At 38.2% G+C, this 20110-nt stretch overlaps 1 long non-coding RNA gene across 1 annotated transcript in view; it reads right to left on the reverse strand.

Annotated features, from left to right (window-relative positions):
* LOC140607982 (uncharacterized) overlaps nt 1–20110 on the reverse strand; it is a 114559-nt gene that overhangs the window by 39948 nt on the left and 54501 nt on the right. The window contains exon 3 of the long non-coding RNA XR_012009924.1: nt 9767–9928. This is a non-coding gene — a long non-coding RNA (uncharacterized lncRNA). The remainder of the gene's footprint in view (nt 1–9766; nt 9929–20110) is intronic.

The raw sequence follows: 20110 nt of genomic DNA on the forward strand, positions 1-20110 counted from the left end.
CAATAAGTATCCCTTACAGCTTATAAACCTAGTTTATTCTGTAATCATTATAGAGGAAGAACTGATGCTTTTAAGTGAAACAAAGATACTGAAGTTGCTAGACATCATAAGAGACACCCAATTATCTCCTAAGGCATATGAAGCTTACCCAATTGCTATGAACTAAATATGTGAGGTCCCACTGCTGTGATTCATGTGTTGAAGCCCTAATTCCCAATGTGATAATATTTGGAGGTGGGCTTTAGATTATCATTAGGTATAGATGAGGTCATGCAAGTACAGCCTCCCCAAAACGATTTCACCTTATAAGAAGAAAATATCTGAGCTCTTTCTCTCCACCATGTAATGACATCTCCACCATGTGATGACAAGAAGAAGGTGGACATCTTGAGAAACAGGACTGTCACCAGACATCAAATATGCCAGCACCATGATCTTGGATTTTCAAGCCTCTAGAACTGTTAGAAACAAATTTTTATTGTTTAAGCCCCCTACTCAGGGTGCCTGGGTGGCTCAGTGATGTTCAAATCTGCCTATGGCTCAGATCATGATCCCAGAGTCCTGGGATCAAGTCCCGCATCAGGCTCCCTGAAGGGAGCCTCCTTCTCCTTCTACCTATGTCTCTGCCTTTCTCTGTGTCTCTCATGAATAAATAAATAAAATATATTTTTTAAAAGTCTCCAAACTATGGTTTTTGTTATATCAGCTCAAACTGACTTAGACATCCGTTCAACATCAGGAAATGTATTAAGAATTATTTTTACTAAGTAATCACTGAATGTCGAACACACGAAGTGCTAAACACATACTAATTTTAAACTTCCTGTAATCATTAGTACACTTATTTTAAACTATTTTGTCTTTTTCTAAGGTGTATTTCTTTTACAAATGTTACTTGATATATTAACATATAACCTCATATTCATTTTAAGTGTACAAGATAATGGGGCTCCTAGGTGGCTCAGTCAGTTAAAGGCCCATCTGCCTTTGGGTGATGATCTCTGGGTCCTGGGATCAAGGCCCTTCTCACTAGGAAGTCTGCTTCTCCCTCTCTCTCGTCCCTTTGCCCTGCTGCTCATGTTCTCTCAAATAAAGAAATAAAATATTTTCTTAAAAGTGTACACATAATTATTTGATATATGTATGTGTTGTGAAATGATTACAATAGGTTTAGTTAACACCTACCACCAAATATAGCTACATTTTTTTCTTATAATGAGAAATTTGAAAATATACTCTCTTAACAACTTTAAAATATTCAAAATAGTACCGTTGGCTACAGTCACTATGCTGCACATTACACCTCCAGGACTTGTTTATCTTAGAGTAGAAAGTGTTTGCCTTTTGATTCTTCATCCATTTGTGGGTAGTGGGCAAAAGGGGTAAAGTGCGTTTCTTGTAGGCAGCATATATTTGGATATGATTTTTAGTGTATTCTGACATTCAGCCTTTTAATTGGAGTGTAATTACATTTAACGTAATTATTGCTATGGTTGGGTTTAAAATGATCATCTTGCTATTTGTTTTCTATTTGTCCATCTGTTCTTTTCTTTTGGATTATGTAAGTTTCTTTGATGCCATATTATTTGCTTTTTTTAAAAAGATTTTATTTATTTATTCATGAGAGACACACAGAGAGCGAAGCAGAGACACAGGCAGAGGGAGAAGCAGGCTCCATGCAGGGAGCCCTATGTGGGACTTGATCACGGGACTCCAGGATCCCGCCCTGGGCTGAAGGTGGTGCTAAACTGCTGAGCCACCCAGGCTGCCCTCTTATTTGCTTTTTAAGCTTGCTAGCTATGGTCGCATTATGGTATGCATTATGGTTTAGAGTATGCATCTTTGATTTATGACCATCTATCTTTAGGTGTTCTTATACCACTTCATGCATGATATAAAAACCTTACAATGATATGCTTTAATTTTTCCTCTTTTGTCCTTAGTACTATTGTCACACAATTATTTATACAAATGTTATGAACTCCATACAACACTGTTTTTTGTTTGCTTGTTTGTTTAAATAGGCAGTCACTGGGGTGACTTGGGCAGCTCAGTTGGTTAAGTGTCCAACTCTTGATTTGGCTTAGATCATGATCTCAGGGTTGTAGGGTCAAGTCCCGCATCAGGTTTCGTGCTCAGCAAGGAGTCTGCTTGGGATTCTCTCTCTCTCCTTCTCCTTCTGCCCCTCCCCCTGCTTGGGTGTGAGCTCTCTCTCTCTCTCTCAAATAAATAAATCTTTAAATAGTTACCTTTTAAGTTTTTTTAAATAATAAGAAAAAATTATACATATCTACCAGTGTAGTTATCCTTTCCAGTATTCTTCATTGCTACATATATGTACATATTTTTCTTACCAATTTTTATCTGTCTGAAGGAGTTACTTTAATATTTCTTATAGTGATATTGTTGTTGATTAATTATTACAGCTTTTTTACACTTGAAAAAATCTTTATTTCACCTTTCTTTTTGAAATATATTTTTGCTGGATATATAATTCTAGGTTGAAAATATTTTGCTGTCAGGACTTTAAAGATGTTCCACTGTCTTTTCACTTGCATTGCTTCCAATCAGAAATATGTTAATATCCTTATCTTTTTCATGCCCTATGTAATGTACCTTTTTATACTGGTTGCTTTTTATTTTTCCTCTTTATTGTCAATGGTGAGCAGTGTAAGTATAATATGCTACTGTGTTATTTTCATGTTGTTGTACTTTAGATTTGTTTAGCTTGTGGGTATGTAAGGTTATAGTTTTCATAAAATTTGTATGTTTTTTATCTTTTTCAGAGACTCTAATTGCATGTATACTAAGTTGGGTTTGTTTTGTTTTGTTTTGTTTTGAGAAAAAAAAAGGAAAGAGTGAGATCATGGGGAGGGATAGAGGGAGAGGGAGAGAGAGAATCCCAAGCAGGCTCCATGCGCAGCACAGAGTCAGAGTCAGCGCTTGATTTCAGAATGAATGAGACAGATTGAGAGTCCAGAAATAAAATTTTATACCTACAGCCAATTGGTATTCAACAGAGGTGCCAAGGTAATTCAAAGGGGGAAAGAATAGTCTTTTTAACAAATGATATTGAGACTATGGAAACTCCAAATGTAAAAAGATGAACTTAGCCCCTACCTCCATATAGAAAAGTCTTCATATCTACTATATAGAAAAAATAACAAATGGATCAGAACCCAAATGCAAGAGCTAAAATTATACAGATTTTTAGTATAAAACATAAGAAAAAAATTTTGAGACTTTGGATCAGGCAAAGATATCTTAAATATGACACAAAAAACATGAAGAAAAACTTGATAGATCAGACTTCATAAAAATTAAGAACTTGTACTCAAAAGACAGCATTAAGAAAGTTAAAAACAATCCACAAAATAATATGCAATATTTGCAAATTACATATCTGCTAAAGGACTTGTACAAAAATATATAAAGAAGTTTTACAACTCAATATGAAGACAAATAATCCAACTAAAAAAGGAACAAAAGATTTGAGTACCAAATAAGTTTTAAGAATGGCTAATAAGTGCATGAAAGGGTGCTCAACATCATTAGTCTTTAGGGAAATGCAAACCAAAACCACAATGATATGTCCTTTAATACCCATTAGGAAGGCTATAACCAAAAAGAAAGACAGTAACAACTGCTGGCAAAGATGTGGAAAAAAATGAGAACCCTCCTAATTTACTCATGGGAGTATAAAATAGTTCAGCCACTTTGAAAATAATTGGGTAGTTTCTCAAAATATTAAGCCTAGAGTTACCATATGATCCCAAACTTCCATTCCTGGATATCCACCCCAGAGAAGTCCAAAGATATGCCCACAAAAGGACTTATACACAAATGTTTGTAATAGCGTTATTAGTAATAGCCAAAAAGTGGAGCCAACCCAATGTCCATGCAATAAATGGAGAAACAAAATATAACACATCCATCCACTGAATACTATTTAGCAATAAAGTAGAATGAACTTTTGATATACACTATAACATGGATGTACCTCAAAAACGTTTTAATTGAATGGAGCCAGACACAAAAGGCTATATGATCCCCTTTTTATGAAATGTATAGAAGAGGCAAATCTATGGAGATAGAAAGTGAACTAGTGCTTGCCCAGGGTTGGGGGTGGCAATGGGATGAAACATAAATAAGGACAGGTGATCTTATTGGGGTGAAAACATGTGCCAAAAATGGGTGATAGTGATGGTTACATAATTCATTAAGCTTACTAAAAAAAAGTAAACTTTTTTTACTTTGAATTGTAAACTTGGAGCAGGCAAATTTTATGATATGTAAATTATACGATTCAATAAAGTTATTCAAAGATTCCAACAACTGTTGTTGAGGAAAGGCACCTCAATTGGAGACACCTGGCACTTACTCTCTAGCTCTTATGGCCCACAACAGACAGAACAGGAGGTGGCACCTTTCTGGGGGAGACCTGGAGTGCCAGATCTATTCCTGTTGAAAGTACAGTTGCCTCAGCCGAGTAGTGCTTCATTGATACGGTTATGTTATTTTTGAAACACTGTATTTCAGAAGCATCTCATGGCATCCACATAAACAAACTCCCCTAAACCAAATAGTTAGATCAATATATGAGTAAAAGTCCCCCCATGGCCAAGGAATGGATAATCAATATGTCAGACCACATTTATGTCAAGTGAAGAAAATCAGAGTGACATGAAAGAAATGAATGATTATACTTGAGTATTAGAGCTTGTCTGCCTCAGGTTATTTTGATGATACTTCAAATATTTATGGAAACAAGGGAATCTTCTTTTCAAACAGCTTAAATTTGAGTGGGGATGTTTCTAGCAGCATCCTAGGAAACACTGGTGGCTTCAGGAAGTCCTTGATTCTTTGTAAGGACTCCAAGCATATACAAATTTTTGATGTAGTCTGAAATAAAATGTGTGACAGTCCAGGAACATAACAAAATTCAACATTCTATAAGTTTCCTTCAGAGAAATAAAACATTTCATACCTGAAACTATTAATCCTCTTCCCTGTAGCTACCCAATCCCTGGTTGTTATGACTAGTGGAAAAAATGTGGAACTTAAAATATTATATATGTTACTTGAATTCACACCTGTTGTAAATGACTATATTGTGAGTTCTAAGGGAACTGGGTCATATTCATCTTTGGATCCCTAGCACTTGGCTAAAAATTTGAATATAATGCTCAGTATATATCTGAGAAGTGATAACAAGAATCACTTAATTATGTTCATTGAGCACATCTGTCCCCTGCCTCAATAAATAGCATTTATTGCTTCTTGCATGCATTCAAGTCATTCACTCCCTCATTTAACAATATTTACTGAATACCTACTATCTGCAAAATATAGTATTAGTTGCTAAAATTGCCATGGCAAAAAGACAGTCTTTACCTCCTAGGAGCTCTGGAGAACAAAGACACAGAAAAAAATACTCTGCAAAAACTAGAGACAATATTAAGTAAGGGGACTGCCCGCCCCTTTATAACTCAGTTTCGGGTATGACTGCAGAGAGATTCAAGTGGAGGCCTGAGATCCCAGTTATGCCAAGGGGCAAGGAGGTGAGAAGGGATAGAGAAGGAATAAGGTAATTCTAGCAAGGTGGTATGGAGGCTTGGAAAGAATATGGGCTTTAAAATCAGATAGACCCGGGTTTCCATCCTTACTTACACTCACTAGCTTTGGGACCCTGGCCAAGCCTTTTATTTTCACTATTTTGCTCATTTGTAAAAAGGGGCTAATGATAATGTCCACTGTGTTGGTGGCATGATTATGGCTATTGTGGCTGGTGCAGACCCTGGAACACCGTTAATACTCAAAAGTTTAGTCATTGCTATTCCAGTCCAAAAATCAGTGATATACCTTCAAAGTGATATGTGAATTTTTTAAATACAGTTTTAATATTTTATTTGAGTGTTTATTAACTATTGGCAAAATTTTTCAACAGTTTCTCCTTATTTGCAAATCCTAAGTGGCCCCCCCCCATTGCTTATAAAATTAAGTCTAAGTATTCTTTTAACAGCTGTATTGAAGTATTTTGATCTATTTATCCATCTGTTGATGGACATTTGGGTTGTCCACACTTTTTAACTATAAGCTGTCAACATCTGTGTATCAGTCCTGTGTGGATATATATTTTTTCCTTGAATAGATACATAGGAATAAAGTTGATGGGTTGTAAGAGAACTCCAGTTAAACATTTTGAGAAACTTCCCAACTATTTTTCAAATGTCTGGAGCATTTCACATGTCCACCAGCAGTGCATGAAGGTCCTAGTTTCTGCACACTTAAGCCAGTAATTGGTATTGATAGTTTTTTTTAATTTAAACACTTTTCTAAAGAAGGATTATTTCAATATTAAAGTATTTCAATTTCATAAATTGAAAATATAAAGAATTGGATAAAAAGCAAAGTAACTCATAATTTCACCAAGTATATTAGCTGTTAATGTTTTGGGGCATATCTTTGTCATTTTTTCTTAAACAACACTTTTTTTATCTCATTGTGATGTTATGGAATATCCGACTTTGATCAAATATGAATTTAGGGAGGCACTTGGGTGACTCAGTCAATTAAGCATCTGACTCTTGATTTTGGCTTAGGTCATGATACCAGGGTTAGATCAAGCCCCAAGGTGGGCTCCGTGCTGAGTGTAGAGCCTCCCTAATATCCTCTCTCCCACTCTCTCTGCCCTAGCTTCCCACTCATGAGCTCTCTGAATAAATGAATGAATGATGAATGAAATAAGTAGCTAAAATCTTTCAAAAAATATGAATTTATGGAAGGGATTAATATGATCAAAGAAAAAATACATATAATAGCAAACATCACCTACTAATTTTGACAGGATCTATGTTAATCTCTTTACCAAATTATCTCATTTAACCCTCAAAGCGGCATTATGAGGAAGTGAATATCATTATCTTAGTTATTTTGTAGACAAGAGTAACTGAAATTTCATGAAGTTAAGTAATTTCCCTAGGTTAATATTTAAGTACATAACAGAGCCAGACCTCAAACTCATGTCTGGAGCTTTCCAGGGCCCCCTTTTATAAACCACTAAACTCATGTTGATTACGGAAACTCACTGGGCCTAAAGGATAGAAAGGATTTAGTTGATAGGAAGGGCCTATTGTTTGGAAAAGGAATTATACTATAAAGAAAAGATAGTCGTGAAATATTTGAAGGTAACTGAAGAAACCACCCTGATTAGAGTTGAGCGAGGAGGATAGAATTGGACAGGTTGGATTATATATGGTCTTGGATGTAAGGCTGAGGAGGTGAACTATTCCCTAGAGGCAATAGGAATTCAGTGGATGTGTCTGAGATAGTGAGGTTGCATGGGGCCTTATTCCATAGTGCTATCACAAGAGGGATGGAAGAAGGGAATGATTAGATGAGGAAGGAGTCAGGATGTTGTTGAAGAGCTCATGGGTGCAGTAAAAAGGAGCAAGACTATGGGGTGGCAGAAGATGGAAATGGATTTAGGGAGAATATTGAATGGGAATTAAGTGATGGAAAGGGCAGAGAGGTACTCTCCCCATTCCCCACCCTCCACCATGGCTGGTAGTAAAGAGAAATTAAACTTGGACAATTAGATAAACTAAATAAATTACTTTGTTCTGTAAAATTCTCTACTGGAGAAAAAAATACTAATTTTTCCAGATACATCTGATAGTTTTGAGTAATTTTAATGTAGCTTAGTATTTAATTCTATGCTGCTCACACCAACATGGTCAATGAATGTCAATAAGTAACAATTTCTTCTATAAAGGAATTAAATTCTGATATTTGGAAGATAAAGCTAATTCACAATAATCTATGTGATGTTACATTTATGATATAACTAACAATGTACTCTTCCTAGGGTCTAGGTCATTTGATGGCCCTAAGTAGGAATAGGTAGGAGGAGACAAGGGGCTGCTATAATTACATTCCTTTTTTTTTTTTTTAAGATTTTATTTATTTATTCATGAGAGACATGCAAAGAGGCAGAGACATAGGCAGAAGGAGAAGCAGGCTCCCCATGGAGAGCCTGATATGGAACTTGATCTCAGGACCCCAGGATCACACCCTGAGCAGAAAGCAGAGATTCAACCAGTAAGCCACCCAGGCATCCCTGATTACATTCCTGATGGGATTACAGCCATAGTAGCTTCAAAGCATAAATGACTCTTTTCCTAGGTTTTTGATTTGTGACCAGGGAGTAAATTAAAAAGAATACGGAAAGCCATACTTTAAAAAGATATATTATTAAGATTCTTCACTTTTCATAGCTGACATCTATTGAGAGTATCATGTAGTTAGAAGATAATAGTAGCAGGAGTGGTAGCAGTAATATAGCTACTACTGATTGAGCATTACTATGTGAATAGCACTGTGATAAAACTTTACAAATATGGGGATCCCTGGGTGGCGTAGCGGTTTAGCGCCTGCCTTTGGCCCAGGGCGCGATCCTGAAGACCGGGGATCGAATCCCACATCGGGCTCCCGGTGCATGGAGCCTGCTTCTCCCTCTGCCTGTGTCTCTGCCTCTCTCTCTCTCTCTGTGACTATCATAAATAAATAAAAATTAAAAAAAAAACTTTACAAATATGATTTCACTGATACCTAATACAACATGACCTAAGAAGTAGGAACTATTTATTTTTACAAGCAACAATACTTAAGCTCACAAGTCTAACTAACATTCCCTTGGCAAGAGGTAGAAAGTTTACAGTCAAGATTCACCCATCTCTTGCTCCAAACCTGTGATCCTTCTCTCCTACATAGATCCACTGTACCTTTATGTTAAGAAGCTTTGTCATCTGCTATCACTTGAGTTATATAATTTGAAATTATAGAATTTAGAAAACGCTATTATTTCTACTTAATTGGTCATTCTAAACCCATTTATCTCCAAGCTGAAATCACTCTTTTTGTCTTTGAGAGTAGTGATGCACTTGTTTAAAAGAACTATTCAGATATTTTTTCAGGAGAATCCACTCTTTCAGTCATTGTGTTTGTCCATCGCCATCCTATTCTCATGTTCTGGCTGGCCTTCTGCCCTTAATTCACTCTGTTCCATTACATTGGCTTGCTCTGTGTCCTTCACCTATTCTGTTCCCTTGGTCTTGCCTGCCTTCCACCCCCAATCTGATCTGTTCCCTGCCTGGTCTGCTCTCCACCTTTCCTTCCCCCACTTCCCTTGTATGGCATGCTCTCTGTCCTTTCCCCATCTGTTCCCTTGGTTGGGGCTGTTCTCTACCCTCATTCCTATTCCTATTCCCTTAGTCTTTCTACAGTCCTCATTCATCTTTCCAAATGGAAGTTATCTGCCAATGTCCTATTCGATTAACTCTATTTCTCTTCCTAATTAATTTCCCTAAAATTATTGGATACCTTTCTCCTCTGTACCTTCAAAGAACATCAGGCCCATTCCTCACCTACATTGGTTTGTGTCAATAATTGTCTCTTTTACTCATTAGATTACAATTTCCTTATGGGCAAGAACTACAACTTACTTATCTCACCTTCACTATGATTGACCTTTATAACTGCAATGCCTGACACACTTTAAACTGAATTGTTAAGCTTTAAAAGGTCATCTGACTCATTAGTCATGTTTTATTTTATTTGTTCTACTTACTCTTCAGTGTGTCTATCACGTGGTTTGCCTGGACACTATTCTAGTTCATTTCAGTTTTTAACCAAGGTCCCCATTAGGAGAACTATCACTCTAAAACAGTAAAAAAAAAAAAAAAAAAAAAATTAAAAAAATTCATACCTTATCTGTATGACAATGACTGGCTGGTTCTGCAGCCCAGATCACACCAACACTATCTCCAGATTCACATTGCAAAATCATATCGACTTCTTGGGTTTAATCATGCTCATATTTAAATCTCTTTAAGTACTACTCTCATCCAAATGCTTCTTCCCAGATGTGCTGCATTATTAATGGAATAGAATTAGATATAGGGGTTTTAAAATGAACTAGAGCTTCCAAATATATTAGACTTCATCTTCCAATTTTGACATTTCTTATTTCTTGATACTGCTATTTTTCACAAGTCCTTTTGCCCCATTTCTTTATCTTCTCTTGTGTTCATATCATCTTTCTAATTAATACCTCTTGCAATTAAATTAGTGCTTTGTTTATGATGCTTCTAATATCTGCAGTTAAGATCCTAAGAAGTGACTTAATACTGATTTTTCTAGTGTCCCTGAATGACTCCTTCTGAATGGATAAACCACTATTTATCATGATCACAGATTTTCCTCAGCACTTTTTTTTCTTTTTCTGAGCAAGGTTCCAGTCACATATCATATCACGGCAATTATTCATTTCTCAGCTATTCTGAGTTAATTTTCTAGCCAATAGACTTTATCAAATTATTTGCTCTAATTAGGTACTTTCCTCTATATGTTGATGAACTCAGAGAAAAAGAATTACTGGCAGCTTCAGGAACTCCAGGTGTTTGTGTGTGGGAATGGGAAATGGTGAAAGAGAAAGAAGAAATACAATCTCATGGTAGATTACAAAGTAAAAACACAAATCCATCTGAGCTTACACTTTAACGGAAGTGATTTGTTCTGGGAACAAAGGGAATATGTTGGCCAAGTAATTTGTTCAACAAAAGTTTCTGGAATGAATTTTAAAGAACACAAAGTTGTACTATTTTCTTCACCCCACAACATTTTAGTGTTCTTGTTACTATAGATAAGCAAGTCAAAATAGATGCAGAATTCCTTGCAGACTCTTATGTTTGTCCTCTAGGATTTATAGTCTAGGATGGATAGTCTAAAGATTATTTTTAGAACAGTTGTCATTCCTTCTCTTTCTTCAAACCAGATTTCTCTCTTTCTTTTGATGTTGAGTAAAATGCTGCACATTGAAATGGAAAAAGCCTCAGTATGACAGCAGTCTTACCTAAGTCATCCTTCCTGATTTGTTGTCTTTTGGCCCAAAAATATTGAGTAAAAAAAGTTTTATGGGTCCCTTATGGTTTGTGTTTCAAATTTAACAATATCTAAAAGGAGGCTCTAACTTGAGAAATTGACCAAGGATATCAATAAGTATTGAACCTTTATTCTGTAATGTAAACCACATTGAAAACAAATGAAAAATAGCTAAGATATATCTGGCTTGCTACATGGTAAGCATCTTACTACTGGATTTTAATTTAACATCTTTAATACTTCCAACAGCCCTATAAGGTAAGTACTACTATTATTCCCATCTTACAGATAAGAACATTGAGCCTTAGGGGACATAGGTAACTTACCCAAAGTTGTCAGGGTGGTGCTAGTGGCATCTAGTGCATAGAGGTCAGGGATGCTGCTAAACACTGTATAGTGCTTAAGACCTCCCCCACAATAAAGAATTATTCATTCTAAATTGTCAGTTATGCTGAGGCTGAAAGACCGTCTTCTAGACACCTAATTTTAGTACCCTGGGAAAGATGGGGAATTGTGAGAATAGCAATTTTACTACCAGTTTTAGTCATAACCAGAAAGAGGGGAATTTCAATTCAGGAAGACCCATGTTTTCTTAGGACTGCTTCAAAGTGTTCTATGGGGTCTATTTCTTGCTTCTGGGTGCATATTACTGGATCTTGGTTTCTCTCAAGCAGTTGCTCAAAGTACAAGCTTTAAAATAAAGTCTTTTATCACAAGTTCCTATGACAAGCTTGGCTTTCTTCTAATAGGCCCTGCAGATGCTGTAGAGGTCTCTAACCTGGGTGCATCATGCCTCTGGTCTCCCTAGTGGCTACCTTCTGTGTCATTAGATTGCAATGGGTGATAGGTAGCTATGATGTTTTTGGAAGAGTTATTTTACCCATCTTGAATTTTGGCAATGCCATCTTACTCACTAAATAATATCACTAAACACCCTTCAGATAACAACATCCCTGGACAACACTGTTAAATCTTTCTGTGCCACTTTTCAGCAGACTGGCCTTATATGCCGTGGTTAACCAACTACTCCCCCCGTTACACTCTCCCGATAGAGCTGTTCAAAGACAAAACAAATTATTATTGACAGCTTGGAAAATTATCTCACTATGGCTTAGAAAAAATGTGAGGATGTGATCAAAGTCAGCCTACATCTTTCTGTACTTCACCTACTGGAATGGAAACTCCTTGAGAGTAGGAACTAAAGTTTTTTGAAGGTCATGTGGAGAGTTAAACATGATGAAGCTTAGGGAGTATTTAATATTAATGGTATTTCCAACAAAAATGATCAGATATTCCTTTCTGATGATTTTTATAACAGTTTGGGGCATTTAGATAAAAGAAATATGATGACAACTTGGAGGGAGTTCAGAATGAAACAATAAAAATGAATGAATGGTTAGAGGGAAGAGGGAATCAGTTATGTGCTGGCTAAACAAGAATGAAAGAAGGAAAAACCTATGATAAATGAACAGTGTATGTATCAAAGAGCAAATTGCTTCGTTGTTGATAGGCTGTCGAGTAAGACAGCTATCACCTCTGGAGCCATATATTTTGGGATTAACTGGGTTTACCATTACCCTCCCTGATTCCCTTGAATTGAATAGAATTCCCTTGCCCAGTTCTAATTTAATTGATCCACAAGGAGTCATTTGCTGCAGTTGGTAGGAGTTAAGGCATTAAACAAGATTTTGTTACATTTCTTTTCTATTTTCCAAGGATTTGTCATCACTCTAAAACTAATAAAAATAAAATATTCCTAAGAAGAATTCCAGTTCTCCCATTCTTAATAAGAATTCTATGAAATCTTGAAAGGGTTGGGGACCAAGAATAGAAATATGAAGAAGGTGGTAAAGAAGAGATATGGTGCTAATAACTAACTTGGAGAACAAATACAGAAAGCTTTGGAAATTAATTCTGCCCTACTGGCTGGGGATCCCTGTCCCTGCACTGATCTTACCACATCTAAAATACTGTAAAATCTTGATCTCCATATTATAAGGGAACTATTGACATTAAAGAAAGAGTGAAAAGAGTTTGAAGATGCAAATAAAGGAAATATGGATGATTAGCCAAAGGAAATTTAATGGGGATATTATAGCCATCTTTAAATGTCTGAAGTATGGCCAGAGTAAAACCAAATGGGTAGGAGTTTCAGCAAGATAAATCTCTGATCAACATAAGGGAAAAATGACAAATGATGAGCTGAACCATAATGGAAGTGCTGTAGAGAGAAAGAGGTAATAGTCACTTGAAAGATCAAACCAAGACTGAATGATTATCTGCTAGATTTATAGATGACATTCATGCATACATAGGTAGAAGGGATGGAGCTGATATATTGTTCTTTTCTGATACTATACATTATTGGTTTTTTCCAGATAATTCTTTTCTTCTATTCTTTTAAAAGTTTGGTTAACACATGAGTTTCAGGTGTTGGTGGTATTATTCTTTAATTTGTTGAACACATCTAGTTTTTTTGTTTGTTTTTTGAACACATCTAGTTTTTAAAAATCTTTTATTTAAACTCAATTTAGAATTAAAGTTAAAATATACTTATTACTAGTTTCAGGGGTAGAATTTAGTGACCATCCGTTGTATATAACACCCAGTGCTCATTACATCAAGTGCCCTCCTTAATGACCATCACTCAATTGCCCCACCCACACCCCCTCCAGCAGTCCTTTGTTTCCTGGAGTTAAGAGTCTCTATGGCTCATCTCCCTCTCTGGTTTCATCTTATTTTATTTTTCCTTCCCTTCCCCTATGTTCATCTGTTTCCTAAATTCACATATGAGTGAAATAATATGATATTTGTCTTTCTCTGACTGACTTATTTCACTTAGCATAATACCCTCTAGTTCCAACCACATCGTGGCAAATAGCAAAATTTCATTCTTTTGATGACTAATATTCCACTATATATATTTATCTTGCATCATCTTTATTCATCTGTTTTTCAATTGAACCTGAATGAATGATTGAAAGATATTTAATTGTTGAGAGACATAAATCATCTTGATCAATTTATATTCTTAAATATTTATTAAATCTCACCTCATTCACACCTTATATCTCCACTGTCTCTTTCTTAATTCAGCCCTCATGAATTCTCCTCTGGATTACCGCAATAGCTTCTGAATTGTTTTCTCCACATTCCTACCTTCTAACCCATTTTCTCCAGTGCTACCTGTATGACGGTTGCCCCTGGAGACACTCAGTTAAAACATGCTGATGGCCCCTACCTACCCATGAATAAAGGCCATGCTTCTGAGCACAGCACTGGAGATTCCCAGCTCATGGACCAGCCTCTCACACCTGCCTATCTGCTTCTGTCCTTCCTTTGGAGATCTTCCTTCCAGTAGTACTGGATCTTCTGTAATCTCTAAAGAGGAAATGCTGTTCCACACTTTTAAAACTTGACGCATTATGTTCCAACTGCTCTCCTTAATCTTAGTCCATTTTGCCCAACTTTAGTTTTTAATCATCAAATAGATGGTTTTATTAAACAGTCCATTGTATAATTAGTCTCAACTGATTATCTCCTCAACCATTTATGTTCAGAGCTACCAAACCAAAATGGAAGAGGAAAAAGAAGGCAGTCACTTGTTGAATAGTGTTCTACATAACCTATTTCTCAAGAAGTTCTACTTGATTTCCTTAATTCATGGGAAAAAAGTCTACTATCTATTTTTATAACTGTGTTTTGAACATTTTATTAAAATGTACTGTTTTCCATGGTAATTATTAAATTTTTTCACATTTAAGAAATGTGGTAATATACTATTCTTTATTATGAAATACTATTGGCAACTCATAAATAATTTTCTTATTTTCTTTTTACCATGTCCTATACTTCCAATAACCCTGATCAAATGCAGAGCACACTTTCTAATGTCAGGCTGGTGAAAATGCCTCTGCTTCTAATATACTAAAAGCAGACTATTTCGCATATCCAAAATGAGCAGCACACACTTATTTATAATGTATCCTGGTACATAACATTCATCATCCTTGATATATAATTTGTAGATTTCAAGTTCATTTTAAATATAAATCTTTGCATAATGCATATTTAACAATGGATTTGGCATCCTTTATATATGACTACATACAGGTAGAGTACCCTTGCTGAACTACAATAAAAGAAATTCCACAAAGATGAATTTAGTTTGATAACTGGAACCCCCAATAGTACATCATAATAATCAAAGCTTTAAATGCAATAATGTTTAGGAATTGAGCTGGCACCAGGGAGACTAAGTCTTCAAGTCAATATTTGAAAATTAGAGCTGTTGTGTGAAATGAAGTGCTCAACTGGAGAGCTGCCAACTGCTGAAAGCTCACATACAGGAGCTGTGACTGAGAAAATATAGAATTTCCAAGCAAAGCCAAGGAGGGGATACTGAGGAGAGTGTGTCTCATCCCAGCTCTGGGCTCAGTCCTTTTCCCACTCTTTTTCCTTCCCTGTCCATGGGTCCTGTAGCCTGGATCTGGTTCCTGTTTCCTGAGTGAATTTATTCTTTACTCCTTGGCCCCCAGAAAGAACAGAAAAATGAGATTACCTTTTAGATGGAAGTGGGGACTTGGTTTTAGTGTCAACTTCTGTTAAATATTGCATCATTATAGGAGATTCAGAAACACATTCAAAACAAAAGTGTAAAAACTATGTTTCAGAATTGGGAGAACCTTAAACTAATTATGTGAATAAAAATATAAATTCAGGTGGAAATATCAGACACATTCTAAATTAAATATATGGATATCAGTGTATATAAATTTTCCATCTAGTATAAAATTTTCAGTTCCTTTTTTTTTTTTAGAGCATCTTCGTATATCAGAAACACTGATCATGTGTCCACAGATCATATGCCTTCCTGGGGAAGTAGGGGGAGAGAAGACCCGATACTGTTTCAGTCACAGTTCAGGCAGGAAAACACCGCCAGTGCTAGGTAATTCAATAGAGCAGATTTTATATGTGGAATTAGAGATAGAAGTGTTGGAAGAGACAAAAAGCCAAACAGGGGACTGTGAGACAACTCAAAGATTAACAACAGCAAAAAGCAGCCACAAACCCAAAGGCTTAAATGATAAAGTGATGAGAAAGTATAAGCAGGTCACCGAATTCAGCCATTGTTTTTATTATCATTATTTAAATTCAATTAGCCAACATACAGTACATTGTTAGTTTCAGATGAACTGTTCAATAATTTATCAGATGCGTATAACACCCAGTGCTCATCACATCACATGCCCTCATAATGTCCATCATCCATTACCCCATCCTGCCACTCACTTCCCCTCAAGCAGCCCTCAGTTTGTTTCCTATAGTTAAGAATCTCTCATGGTTTTTCTCCCTCTCTGATGACTTCCCATTCAGTTTTCCCTCCCCTCCCCTATGATCCTCTGTGCTATTTCTTATATTCCACATATGAATGAAATCATATGATAATTGTTTTTTCTCTGATTGACTTATTTTGCTCAGCATAATACCCTCCAGTTTTCATCCACATCAAGGTAAATGGTAAGTATTCAACCTTCCTGATGGCTGAGTAATATTCCATTGTATATATACCACCTCTTTTTTATCTGTTTATTTACGGATGAGCATCTTGGCTTTTTCCACAGTTTTGCTACTGTGAACATTGCTGCTAGAGTATGGAGATTCCTCAAGAAGTTCAAAATAAAGCTACCCTATGACCCAGCAATTGCACTACCAGGTATTTACCCCAAAGATACAAATGTAGTGATCCAAAGTGGCACCTACACCACAATGTTCATAGAAGCCAGCCATTGTGGTGGGAATTGAAAACAATATTAAGCCTACCCTGAAGGAACTGTGAAAGGATATGCATTTTCACAGGACATGAAGCCATGTCCTGAGAAAGTCTCTCTGTCAAAGATGATACCCAGGGGGGGGAGGAGCAAGATGGCGGAAGAGCAGGGTCTCCAAATCACCTGTCTCCACCAAACTACCTAGAAAACCTTCAAATTATCCTGAAAATCTATGAATTCGGCCTGAGATTTAAAGAGAGACCAGCTGGAATGCTACAGTGAGAAGAGTTCGCGCTTCTATCAAGGTAGGAAGACGGGGAAAAAGAGATAAAGAAACAAAGGCCTCCAAGGGGGAGGGGCCCCGCGAGGAGCCGGGCTGAGGCCGGGGCGAGTGTCCCCAGGACAGGAGAGCCCCGTCCCGGAGGAGCAGGAGCTGCACCGACCTTCCCGGGCGGAAAGGGGCTCGCGGGGAGTTGGAGCAAGACCCAGGAGGGCGAGGATCTCCTCGGGCTCCCGGGGACACTAACAGAGCAACTGCGCCCCGGGAGAGTGCGCCGAGCTCCCTAAGGGCTGCAGCGCGCACGGCGGGACCCGGAGCAGCTGAAGGGGCTCGGGCGGCGGCTCCGCGGAGGGGGCTGCGCGGCCCCGGGAGCAGCTCGGAGGGGCTCGGGCAGAGGAAGAGGCTCCGTGCGGAGGGGGCTGCGCGGTTCCAGGAGCAGCTCAGAGGGGCTCGGGCGGCAGCTCCGCGGAGGGGGCTGCGCGGCCCCGGGAGCAGCTCGGCCGGGCTCGAGCAGAGGAAGAGGCTCCGTGCGGAGGGGGCTGCGCGGTTCCAGGAGCAGCTCGGAGGGGCTTGGGCGGCAGCTCCGCGGAGGGGGCTGCGCGGCCCGGGAGCGCGAATCCAACAGCGCAGGCTCCGGAGCACAGGGCGCCGGGACACAGCCCAGGACCCGGCCTCCCCCCGGGACAGGCAGAGGCCGGGAGGGCCCAGGACAGCGAGGACGCTCCTGCCCCAGCTGAGCAGATCAGCGGCCCCGCCCCGGAGCCTCCAGGCCCTGCAGACGGAGAGCTCAGGAGCTACTGCGGGGGCTGAATCCAGGGCTCCAGAGCTGCCCCGCCACTGGGGCTGTTCCTCCTGCGGCCTCACGGGGTAAACAACCCCCACTGAGCCCTGCACCAGGCGGGGGCACAGCAGCTCCCCCAACTGCTAACACCTGAAAATCAGCACAACAGGCCCCTCCCCCAGAACACCAGCTAGACTGACAACTTCCAGGAGAAGCCAAGGGACTTAAAGAACACAGAATCAGAAGATACTCCCTGGTGGTTCTTTTTTTGTTTGTTTGTTTTTGTTTTTGTTTTGTTTTGCTTTTTGATTTGTTTCCTTCCCCCACCCCCTTTTTTTTCTCCTTTCTTTTTCTTTCTCTTTTTCTTCTTTTTTTTTTTTTTTTTTTTTTTTTTCGTTTTTTCTTTTTCTTCCCTTTTTTTTTTTCTCTTTCTCTTTTCTTTCCTTCTTTCTCTCCTCTCTTTTTCTCTTTTTCCCAATACAACTTGCTTTTGGCCACTCTGCACTGAGCAAAATGACTAGAAGGAAAACCTCACCTCAAAAGAAAGAATCAGAAACAGTCCTCTCTCCCACAGAGTTACAAAATCTGGATTACAATTCAATGTCAGAAAGCCAATTCAGAAGCACTATTATACAGCTACTGGTGGCTCTAGAAAAAAGTATAAAGGACTCAAGAGACTTCATGACTGCAGAATTTAGAGCTAATCAGGCAGAAATTAAAAACCAATTGAATGAGATGCAATCCAAACTAGAAGTCCTAACGACGAGGGTTAACGAGGTGGAAGAACGAGTGAGTGACCTAGAAGACAAGTTGACAGCAAAGAGGGAAACTGAGGAAAAAAGAGACAAACAATTAAAAGACCATGAAGATAGATTAAGGGAAATAAACGACAGCCTGAGGAAGAAAAACCTACGTTTAATTGGGGTTCCCGAGGGCGCCGAAAGGGACAGAGGGCCAGAATATGTATTTGAACAAATTCTAGCTGAAAACTTTCCTAATCTGGGAAGGGAAACAGGCATTCAGATCCAGGAAATAGAGAGATCCCCCCCTAAAATCAATAAAAACCGTTCAACACCTCGACATTTAATTGTGAAGCTTGCAAATTCCAAAGATAAGGAGAAGATCCTTAAAGCAGCAAGAGACAAGAAATCCCTGACTTTTATGGGGAGGAGTATTAGGGTAACAGCAGACCTCTCCACAGAGACCTGGCAGGCCAGAAAGGGCTGGCAGGATATATTCAGGGTCCTAAATGAAAAGAACATGCAACCAAGAATACTTTATCCAGCAAGGCTCTCATTCAAAATGGAAGGAGAGATAAAGAGCTTCCAAGACAGGCAGCAACTAAAAGAATATGTGACCTCCAAACCAGCTCTGCAAGAAATTTTAAGGGGGCCTCTTAAAATTCCCCTTTAAGAAGAAGTTCAGTGGAACAGTCCACAAAAACAAAGACTGAATAGATATCATGATGACACTAAACTCATATCTCTCAATAGTAACTCTGAATGTGAACGGGCTTAATGACCCCATCAAAAGGCGCAGGGTTTCAGACTGGATAAAAAAGCAGGACCCATCTATTTGCTGTCTACAAGAGACTCATTTTAGACAGAAGGACACCTACAGCCTGAAAATAAAAGGTTGGAGAACCATTTACCATTCGAATGGTCCTCAAAAGAAAGCAGGGGTAGCCATCCTTATATCAGATAAACTAAAATTTACCCCAAAGACTGTAGTGAGAGATGAAGAGGGACACTATATCATACTTAAAGGATCTATTCAACAAGAGGACTTAACAATCCTCAATATATATGCTCCAAATGTGGGAGCTGCCAAATATATAAATCGATTATTAACCAAAGTGAAGAAATACTTAGATAATAATACACTTATACTTGGTGACTTCAATCTAGCTCTTTCTATACTCGATAGGTCTTCTAAGCAAAACATCTCCAAAGAAACGAGAGCTTTAAATGATACACTGGACCAGATGGATTTCACAGATATCTACAGAACTTTACATCCAAACTCAACTGAATACACATTCTTCTCAAGCGCACATGGAACTTTCTCCAGAATAGACCACATATTGGGTCACAAATCGGGTCTGAACCGATACCAAAAGATTGGGATTGTCCCCTGCATATTCTCGGACCATAATGCCTTGAAATTAGAACTAAATCACAACAAGAAGTTTGGAAGGACCTCAAACACATGGAGGTTAAGGACCATCCTGCTAAAAGATAAAAGGGTCAACCAGGAAATTAAGGAAGAATTAAAAAGATTCATGGAAACTAATGAGAATGAAGATACAACCGTTCAAAATCTTTGGGATGCAGCAAA

The sequence above is a fragment of the Canis lupus genome, chromosome 17 (assembly GCF_048164855.1).
Source record: "Canis lupus baileyi chromosome 17, mCanLup2.hap1, whole genome shotgun sequence".
Classification (NCBI taxonomy): Eukaryota; Metazoa; Chordata; class Mammalia; order Carnivora; family Canidae; genus Canis; species Canis lupus.